The sequence below is a fragment of the Schistocerca cancellata genome, chromosome 6, assembly GCF_023864275.1.
Source record: "Schistocerca cancellata isolate TAMUIC-IGC-003103 chromosome 6, iqSchCanc2.1, whole genome shotgun sequence".
Classification (NCBI taxonomy): domain Eukaryota; kingdom Metazoa; phylum Arthropoda; class Insecta; order Orthoptera; family Acrididae; genus Schistocerca; species Schistocerca cancellata.
The window spans coordinates 449,380,360-449,390,733 of record NC_064631.1 but is presented as its reverse complement, the minus strand read 5'-3'; the positions used below and the strand labels follow the sequence as shown (position 1 = coordinate 449,390,733).

The 10,374-nt window shown below is 44.8% G+C and overlaps 1 protein-coding gene across 1 annotated transcript in view; it reads left to right on the top strand.

The window, feature by feature from the left end:
* Positions 1 to 708: 708 nt before the first annotated feature.
* Positions 709 to 10,374, top strand: part of LOC126088381 (uncharacterized protein KIAA1522-like) — a 483,550-nt gene continuing 473,884 nt past the window's right edge. The window contains exon 1 of the mRNA XM_049906520.1: positions 709 to 853. The gene's annotated coding sequence lies outside the window, so the exon portion shown is untranslated. The remainder of the gene's footprint in view (positions 854 to 10,374) is intronic.

Below are 10,374 nucleotides of genomic sequence, written 5' to 3'. Positions count from 1 at the left end.
TCTCTCGTGAATTGACCAAAACGAAAAAATAAGTGAAATTTGAGATCATACGGAAGTTTGTCAACAGTATTTCCTCCCACCCTCCCACCCACAGTTCGTGAAGGGAAGAGCGGGGGGAGCGAGGAGGAGCGGGTGGGGGGAGGGGGATGGAATTACCTTAAAGTAGCGTGCGGGAATATAGACGTGGACGTACGTTGTATGTCATTGCATAAGCACATAAGAACAGCAGAGAAGTGGATGTATCCAAGAGAAATCAAACGAATAAGATCAAAAGAACGACACAGTGATGAAAGAAAAGTGTGATTTCAAGAGATGGAGGAACATAGCAAGTGAGAAGAAGCGTAAGACAACAGATTTTAGTCAGTTGTCACGGTTTTTTTTTTCATTTTTTTTAACTGTATCCAGCGAACTCGAACTGAAATAAAACTGTCAAAACGATTTACTGTAATCGTCTCGTACTAAAACGCATCTCTGTTTTGCGTTCTCCCTCGTCTTGACCTCGACACCATAATAAGCACAAACTCGTGCTACCACGAACCACCACCTGCGACGCTCCAGCGTCGAATGCAAGTCTCCAGCGGCACGCGGCGCTCTCGCGAGCTGAAGACGACGGCGGCGGCCGAATGCTGCCGAGATGTGCCGACGCGGGCCGAGCGGCCGGCGCCGCGGCTTCAGGCCACTTTCCCCAGCAGATCTGCGCGCCGCGCCACCGGTGCAGGACGTGTCGCCCACAGCCACTGTGCGTCGGCTGCCGCGTGTGACGTGCCGCGAAGTGACGCGCCGGGACTTGACAGTGCCGACCGTCGAATCACAACCCAGGGGTTGCCACAGCTTAAGGCATTTGGTGCTTAGGGTGAGTATATCGCAGCGACTTCTCAGTTCGCTCGCCTTACCGCTTTGTTTACCTTACCGCTCTCTTATGTGCCACGCACTTTCTCCCTCACTTAAGTGAGGTACTCACGTTTCTCTCTGAGTTTCAACAAATGTCAGTGTTTCCGATGCCAAGCAGAAGTAAAACTGCGAATCATTGCTCCAGTGTAGTAGAATTATTTTCTTATTTTGACATGTGGAAGCTGTTTTGCTCCTTAAGTGATGGGTTATTTAATAGGAAAGGCAGATCTAAGGACAGACTGCTTGTAAATCTGATAACTGTCATGTGCGAAAAAAATGAGAACTAATTTCTTCCTGTGTTTTAATTATTACATTTTATCATTTACTCCCTTTCCGCAGTCTTGTTTTGGTTTGGCCTCCATCTGAAGGACAGTGATCGAACCCGAGTGAAAGTCGAATTGTAAAAGACACCGGTATGAAAAATTTTGTTATGATCCAGCAAGACTGAAGTGATTCAAGATTGAAACAATCCCTGCCTCCACCTATAATAAACTATAGAATATATTTCCGAATTTAACCAAATGAAAAGCAATGAGACAAAAATTTTCATTATTGCTATTACAATTTTTAGTTGTAAACCCAATAAACAATTTTTCCCCGACGTCTTTCCATCTTCTTTCAACTCTACAGCTTTCTGTGTTACTTCTCCATAGCTATGAGTCACAACATTGAATACTAGATCTGTAGCGCTACTTTCTTTTAAACCTCTCTGCTTTGCTTTTAGCATAGTGTCCGCTAATTTACCGCATCACTACCCGCACTTTCGTTTCATTAAACGCGGTCAATACACTGATATAATGGCCTTATTTCCCGTTTCCTTGAGTGCGTTAACAATGACACGTATGATCAATTGTTATGACACACTACATCTTATAGTACGCCATCCTACAGCAGTGAGTATGTTCTGCCACTCAGTGCTACAGCTACTAGAGGAGAATCGACGACACTCTCCTTCAAAATTAATTGCTGTCATAGTTCTTTCAGTGACAAAAGAAAACCCGCTGTGTACCGGGAAGTATTTACTCTTGGTTTGTATTGCGTTGTTCCCATTCCGATGACACCCTGTGTACACCGTGGTGATGTAGCAAAGTCGGAACGGGATACGATATGTACGAGTAGTCTAAATGTTTCACCTGATGTCCTTTTCTGCGATACCGTCTGCTGTAATTGATAACTGTGTCTGATATATTTCCCCCATTTAGTCCGTATTGTAGTAGTTAACCGTCTACGCATCGCCCTTAATCGTCGTCTCACATCGTGATTTCTCCAGAACTGCAAGTAAATTTTTAGTATGCACGCTAGTAAAAAACTCTAAGGAAGTGTTTCAGAATTTATGCGTCTGATACAGGAGTTCAAATATTGTGTTGAGGAATCGTAGTATACGTCTTCGATTGTATGGTTATGTAATATGCTGAGGTTAGGCGGTCAAAATGTTGCCCCTCTTCACTAGCAGAGCAGTAACGATGTAAAGAGAGTAAAATAATATGGGTTCTATGACGAGACCCAACTGAACGCGGACTGTGTGAAATGACAGCGACTGGTAGGAGGATTTGAGTAGTCTCTATGAATACTAGATTTTTGTGCTACACGAAATATTAATATCAACTTACAATTCACAGACACCTTTCTCCATCTTGTTGCTCATCCAATATCAGCGCCTCTAAAAATTTCACCCACTCTCTATGTTAACAGCGAGTGGTACAGGAAGCGGGTAGCGTTATTTCACACTGAGGGCAATCTTTTCGCATAAGTAAGTAAATGTCAGCTTCACACCTGGCGGTGGAACAGTTGTAGTACAGTACAAAGAGAGTGACAGGAAGAGAATGTGTACCTGTTTCAGCTATGACACTTGATATCTATGAGCTTGCGAAATCAGATGCTTCGAAAGGTGAACGACCTCATTTCGTTTTCATGCTTCCAGACGTACAGTTCTGATACGTGCAGTCTTCACATGTAAATAGCTCTCGCTGGATTGAGAGTACATCTTGCATTGGCTTTAGAATGGTTGCTGTACACGAAACTAATGGGTCTCACGCTGTCGAAGAGCTGTCGAAGTGTCATTGTGCTGTGGTACTGACATCATTTCAATAGACTTCATCATTGTACGTGCCTGTGTACGTATGATTCAAACTTTTTGAGAAATTGTGTACATAAATTCCAAATGCGATTAAAGGTAAATTGCGTTAAAAATAGAAAAAAAGTGTGTAATGAAACTGATATCAAGTTGTTATATCTCCTTTTCTTACAGCTGAATGCGCTAATAACGAGAGGAAAAACCAGTGGTGATCAAAGTATGTGATGAGAGGTAATAAACGAGAACCACCAGAAGTAATCGTTCACCAATAAATCGAAACTCTTCAAGTGGAAAAACTTTCTTAACTTTCAGTACGCATAAGACTGGAAAAACCAAACGATACCGGCTAATTTGTCAACTTCTCTAACTTAGCCATAGCAGCTGAATTGCAAATGTGCGCGTGTGGTATACCCGTTACTCCCGGTCTATCGAATGATTAGAAAAACGTGCTGCTCGAAGCCGTGAATACTGCTGTTAACTTACGGCACTGTGCAGTTTAGCATACTGAAACGTCACAACGCAGATGGATGCCGACGAAATGACTGTCAAGGGAAGAAAAGGAAGAAAATACAGTACGAAAATGTTATTTTTGTAAGAACTGATTTGTGCTTTTATTCGCTGAGGTATTCTGATTCTCTCACAGATATCTGTATGTCTGTAGATCGAAACTTGTTCTGCCGAGATGCGACAGTTTTAATATAGTTGTATTTTAATGTTTTTAAATAGTATGTAAATTTTGTTGAAAATTACTGTCTTAAATTATTAGCCTCTCAATGGCTCTGTCATAGAAAACTTACCACATCGATACAAAATGTAAGGAAAAATGACGGAAATTATAGAATTTGTGGTGTACGTCCCGTTAGCGTATAGGAAGGATGGTGTGATGTATCACGTCGGAGAGCTGTCATCAACATCAGCTGCGCTGCAGTTAGGGAACAGGAAGGCAGGGCTGGAGTTGTGTGTAATGCACGCCCACCACTGGGAGTCCGTTCCCCCACCTCAATCCCCCGTCCGCCAGTGGGTGTCGACCGCGACTGATGGCAGCGTCGGAGGCGGCTTGTGGCCGGGCGACACTGACCTAGGGCAAGCCGCCGGCGACCCGCGACAGCAGCAGCAGGGGGCGCGGCGCGGCGCAGAGCGAAGCGGCTGCGAGGAGCCGGCACACCGGTGCAGAGGCGGCGGCACTACAGGCTGGTCGGAAAGTCACACACATCATACGTAATCAGGTGTACTCAAGAATCTCGTTTGTAATGGCTACGTGAGACCGCTTGTAATCCGGATTATCGAAAATCAGGATAATCTTGAAATATTTTATGAAACGCTAAAACTCTTACATGTAGCGAAGTATATGGTTGGTTAAAACTCAGCTGAAAGCTCCCGAAAACGACTCACACACGGAAAACATACACTACTGGCCACTAAAATTGCTACACCACGAAGATGACGTGCTACAGACGCGAAATTTAACCGACAGAAAGAAGATGCTGTGATATGAAAATCATTAGCTTTTCAGAGCATTCACACAAGGTTGGCGCCGGTGGCGACACCTACAAAGTGCTGACATGAGGAAAGTTTCCAACCGGTTTCTCATACACAAACAGCAGTTGACCGGCGTTGCCTGGTGAAACGTTGTTGTGATGCCTCGTGTAAGGAGGAGACATGCATACCACCACGTTTCCGACTTAGATTAAGGTCGGATTGTCGCCTAACGCGATTGCAATTTATCATATCGCGACATTACTGCTCGCGATGGTCGAGATACAACGACTGATGGCAGAATATAGAAGCGGTGGGTTCAGGAGGGTAAAACGGAACGCCGTGCTGGATCCCCACGGCCTCGTATCACTAGCAGTCGAGATGAAAGGCATCTTATCCGCATGGCTGTAACGGATTGTGCAATCACATCTCGATCCCTGAGTCAACAGATGGGGACGTTTGCAAGACAACAACCATCTGCACGAACAGTTCGACGCCGTTTGCAGCAGCATGGACTATCGGGTCGGAGACCACGGCTGTGGTTACCCTGCATCACAGACAGGAGCGCCTGCGATGGTGTACTCAACGACGAACCTGGGTGCACAAATGGCAAAACGCCATTTTTTCGGATGAATCCAGGTTCTGTTTACAGCCTCATGATGGTCGCATCCGTGTTTGGCGACATCGCGGTCAACCCACATTGGAAGCGTGTATTCGTCATCGCCATACTGGCGTGTCACCTGGCCTGATGTTATGGGGTGCCATTGGTTACACGTCTCGGTCACCCCTTGTTCCCATTGACGGTACTTTGAACAGTGGACGCTACATTTCAGATGTTTTACGACCCGTGGCTCTACCCTCATTCGATCCCTGCGAAACCCTACATTTCAGCAGTATAATGCACGACCGCATGTTGTAGGTCCTGTACGGGCCTTTCTGGATACAGAATATGTTCCACTGCTGCCCTGGCCAGCACATTCTCCAGATCTCTCACCAACTGAAAATGTCTGGTCAATGGTGGCCGAGCAACTGGATCGTCACAATACGCCAGTACTACCCTTGATGAACTGTGGTATCGTGTTGAAGCTGCATGGGCAGCTGTACGTGTACACGCCATCCAAGCTCAGTTTGACTCAATCCCCTTGCGTATCAAGGCCGTTATTAAGGCCAGAGGTGGTTGTTCTGGGTACTGATTTCTCAGGGTCTATCCACCCAAATTGCGTGAAAATGTAATCACATGTCAGTTCTATATTTGTCCAATGAATACCCGTTTATCATCTGCATTGCTTCTTGGTGTAGCAATTTTAATGGCCAGTAGATTAAGTTATATATAACCTTTTATAGAGAAAATCAACAGACTACGATTAATAATTTATGACAAAGAAACTTGTGAATTTTGGAGAGTGTACTAAAAATAATGCGCAGTTTCAGATAGTACTGTTTTTAATTACGGATAGGATTATATCACAAGTAAAATTTAATATTTCGTTTGTATAGGAATTTTTTTTCATCAGAAATAGTAATTTTCAGATATTCCAGTTTGATTACAGTAATGACAACTTATAAATACATTGATGCTATCATTTACAGTTTTCGTATTTTTATGTCTTCCAGCCATGTTTCTCGGTCCCAGCACACAGTTCACGTACCCACCGCAAACGCCTTACACACATAATCGACACATTTCTCATTTGCACTGACCTCATCATCCGTCGAGACAAGAGAAACAGAACTTTGGAATCCTCAGTAGAATATAAATCCGAAGTCGATTTCTTTGTCAACTACTCATTTTAGACATCTTTGTATTCTTCTGTCGGACCTTTTGGGACTTGATGTTTTCCTCGAACAAACTCCTAGTTCTTCATAAACTGCCCTCTTGCATTTTAGCTTGTCTTGAGCCGAAGGCTCTTTCTAAAGCACTTTTTTTGCTACCCTACAGCTCAGTTTCTCTTCCAAGTTTCCTGGCTTTACATAATCTAAAAGTGTAAATTTTGGCGCTTGAAACGCTTTGGACATCTTTAATAATCCCATTTCTTTATTTCTAATGGCATCCATTGGCTTCCTCGTATTTGCCTCTGTCCAACATTTTTTTCTTCCCAGCCATCTCCCGAAACGAAACAAAAAGGGGAATTTTTACGGAAATTAGACACATGTACCACCTGAGAAACATGGCTGAACTACCGAAGCATGTAATGAATTATTGCATTTAAAAACTACTCACAAGTTTCATTAAATATGATATATCACTAATAAATAGGACTAAATCAAACAATGGAAACTCCTGGTAGAAATATCAACAAAGTATGAAGAGACAGATTTTTACTGAAGGTAAGAAGACACTTTTAAGTTGTAGACAGGCAAAATTAAAAGACACTTACATAAAGCATATGGCCACAACTTTCATCAAATGGTTCAAATGGCTCTGAGCACTATGGGACTTAACATCTATGGTCATCAGTCCCCTAGAACTTAGAACTACTTAAAGCTAACTAAACCTAAGGACAGCACACAACACCCAGCCATCACGAGGCAGAGAAAATCCCTGACCCCGCCGGGAATCGAACCCGGGAACCCGGGCGTGGGAAGCGAGAACGCTACCTCACGACCACGAGATGCGGGCAAACTTTCATCAGTAAAAGAGAACACGCAACATTCATACACAAAGCTTAGCTCAAGCACACAAGATCGCCACCTCCAACATCTTGTGTTTCACCTGCCTCGAGATGACTGGGTGTTTGTGTTGTCCTCATCATTTCATCCTCATTCATGAAAGTGGCGAGACTGGACTGAGCAAAGGTTGGGAATTTGTACGGGCGCTGATAACCACGCAGTTGAGCGCGCAACAAACCAAACATCATCATGCAACTATCAAGTGGGATGCAAGGATGCAAGCAGCAATCTGAAGGGGTCAGGGAAGGGAACGGATAATAGTGTACGGCGGGGGGAGGGGGGGGGAGAAGGAAGGAACACTGTCTGGCGGAGTGTGCAGGAACTAGGATGCCCGAAAGGTGCAGCGTCAGGAGGTTGTGCTTCAGGGTGGTGGGAGGGAGGAGCGAAAAGGAGAGAAGTGGGGAAAGATGGGTGGGTGCCTTGACAGAGGGCGGCAAACAACGAGGGTGGGAGACGAGAATGGGAAGGAGATGATAGGACAGAGGGGGCGTAAACTGTTGATTGGAAGGTGTGGGGACGGTATGCCACCGTACGTTGAGGCCGGGATAATTACGGGAACGGAGAGTGTGTTATAAGGATAACTCCCATCTGCACAGTTCAGAAAAGTTGGTGGTGGAGGGGAATGTCGGAGGATGGGAGGATCGGATGGTTTGATTTCAATGGCTGCTTCACTGCCCGATACATCTGGGTCTGTAACAAATTCTGCAGCCACCCATTAGGCCATCATATGTCGGTACAGTTAATTGAACGTACTGGAGGGGTGGTTATGGAGCCTTTGAAATGGGGGTCTTTTTAAATTAATTGCATGAATATATCTCCTCCTTTTAAACTAACTAAACCCCATTTTTTCACGTTTCTTTCGCTGAAATATGCTGAAACACGCGGAAGGAAGAAAATGACGACAGTTACCGTGCCGTGCAGTGCACAACAGCTGCCGGATAAATGTGAAACCGCAGCAGCGACATGACGTGGACACGGTGCCGTTTGGACGGCTGCTTGACAAGTGCAAAATTGGCGTTACAGTAACCATCGTATAGCTGAGCTTGGATGGCGTGATCGAGATTTAATCCACACTCCTCTCTCAGTACAAACTGCTGTTACTCCTTACATATCCATCCTTGTAAATGTCTAGACGACTCGAAACAATATTCTGAAGGGAAAGAGCATGGAACACCTAGTAACACTACAGCTAGAAAAGAATTGGCCACTGCCATTAGGACAGGTTCCTCTCCAATTTGGTAACTGTTCTAATATCGGAGTCATAAAATTACATCTTTAGGCACCTGTATTGGAAGTTCGGAAAAGTCCCGAAGTAACAAGCTAAAATTTGGTGAAGAAACCAGTAAAGATGAAGGTATCCCGTGAATTGGAACAACACTTGGCATGTACCAGGATCACCAGTAGTTTCAGTAATTAGTAGTTACCTTAATACCACTACGATTGCAAGTGCTATTTATGCTCACGAGTGTAGCAACAAGTCCAATGATTCTGAAATCGGTACAATTTTGGGTACTGGAGTAAATGACGTACTTGAGCGGAAAATATATTTCGCATAATACATACGAGGTGCATTAAAGTTCTAAGGCCTCCGATTTTTTTTCTAATTAACTACTCACCCGAAATCGATGAAACTGGCGTTACTTCTCGACGTAATCGCCCTGCAGACGTACACATGTTTCACAACGCTGACGCCATGATTCCATGGCAGCGGCGAAGGCTTCTTTAGGAGTCTGTTTTGACCACTGGAAAATCGCTGAGGCAAAATAGCAGCACGGCTGGTGAATGTGCGGGCACGGAGAGTGTCTTTCATTGTTGGAAAAAGCCAAAAGTCACTAGGAGCCAGGTCAGGTGAGTAGGGAGCATGAGGAATCACTTCAACGTTGTTATCACGAAGAAACTGTTGCCTAACGTTAGCTCGATGTGCGGGTGCGTTGTCTTGGTGAAACAGCACATGCGCGGCCCTTCGCGGACGTTTTTGTTGCAGTGCAGGAAGGAATTTGTTCTTCAAAACATTTTCGTAGGATGCACCTGTTACCGTAGTGCCCTTTGGAACGCAATGGGTAAGGATTACGCCCTCGCTGTCCCAGAACATGGACACCATAATTTTTTCAGCACTGGCGGTTACCCGAAATTTTTTTGGTGGCGGTGTATCTGTGTGCTTCCATTGAGCTGACTGGCGCTTTGTTTCTGGATTGAAAAATGGCATCCACGTCTCATCCATTGTCACAACCGACGAAAAGAAAGTCCCATTCATTCTGTCGTTGCGCGTCAACATTGCTTGGCAACATGCCACACGGACAGCCATGTGGTCGTCCGTCAGCATTCGTGGCACCCACCTGGATGACACTTTTCGCATTTTCAGGTCGTCATGCAGGATTGTGTGCACACAACCCACAGAAATGCCACCACGAATGTTTGCACGCTGTTCAAGTAAGGAAAACGTCGCCATTTTAAGTAGGTAAAACAGTTGTTATTCTCGCCGCAGGCGGTAAAATTCCATCTGCCGTACGGTGCTGCCATCTCTAGGACGTATTGACAATGAACGCGGCCTCATTTTAAAACAATGCGCATGTTTCTATCTCTTTCCAGTCCGGAGAAAAAAAATCGGAGGCCTTAGAACTTGAATGCACCTCGTATATTGGAAACTGTCAGCCCCAGAGCTTTCTCCGTAATTGCTTGAATCAACAAAATTCAAATATATTATTCTACTTGGCGTTTACGAGAAGATATCAGGCTAGTAAGCCCTAAAATGAATATGTCAATAATTTGAACAACGCTGACGTATCACAACCTCCAATACTGCCTACGTGTTTCATTCGGCATCTCTCGTGCTCGAAGGGTGAGCAGTGCCCGCTCATACGACTACTTTTGGAAATTTGTGGTAAGTTCCTATGGGACCAAAGTGCTGAGGTCATCGGTCCCTAGGCTTACGCACTACTTAACCTAACTTAAACTAACTTACGCTAAGGACAGCACACACTCCCATGCCCGAGGGAGGACTCGAACCTTCCGACAGGGGGAGCCGCGAGAACCGTGATAAGACGCCATAGACCGCACGGCTACCCCGCGCGGCCATACGATTACTGTAGACTCGTTCAGCCATCCCTTGTCAACCAATGAGTTGAACCGATAGTCTCGTAACAGTTTCCAGTCTAGTGTGGTCGAAAGTAATAAGTTTCTTGAATTCGCCTTGAAATTTTCTCTCTCGGAAATTTAGCAGTAGTCTTTGCATGAAGCGCAGAGTCTTTTTTCTAAGGCCGTTT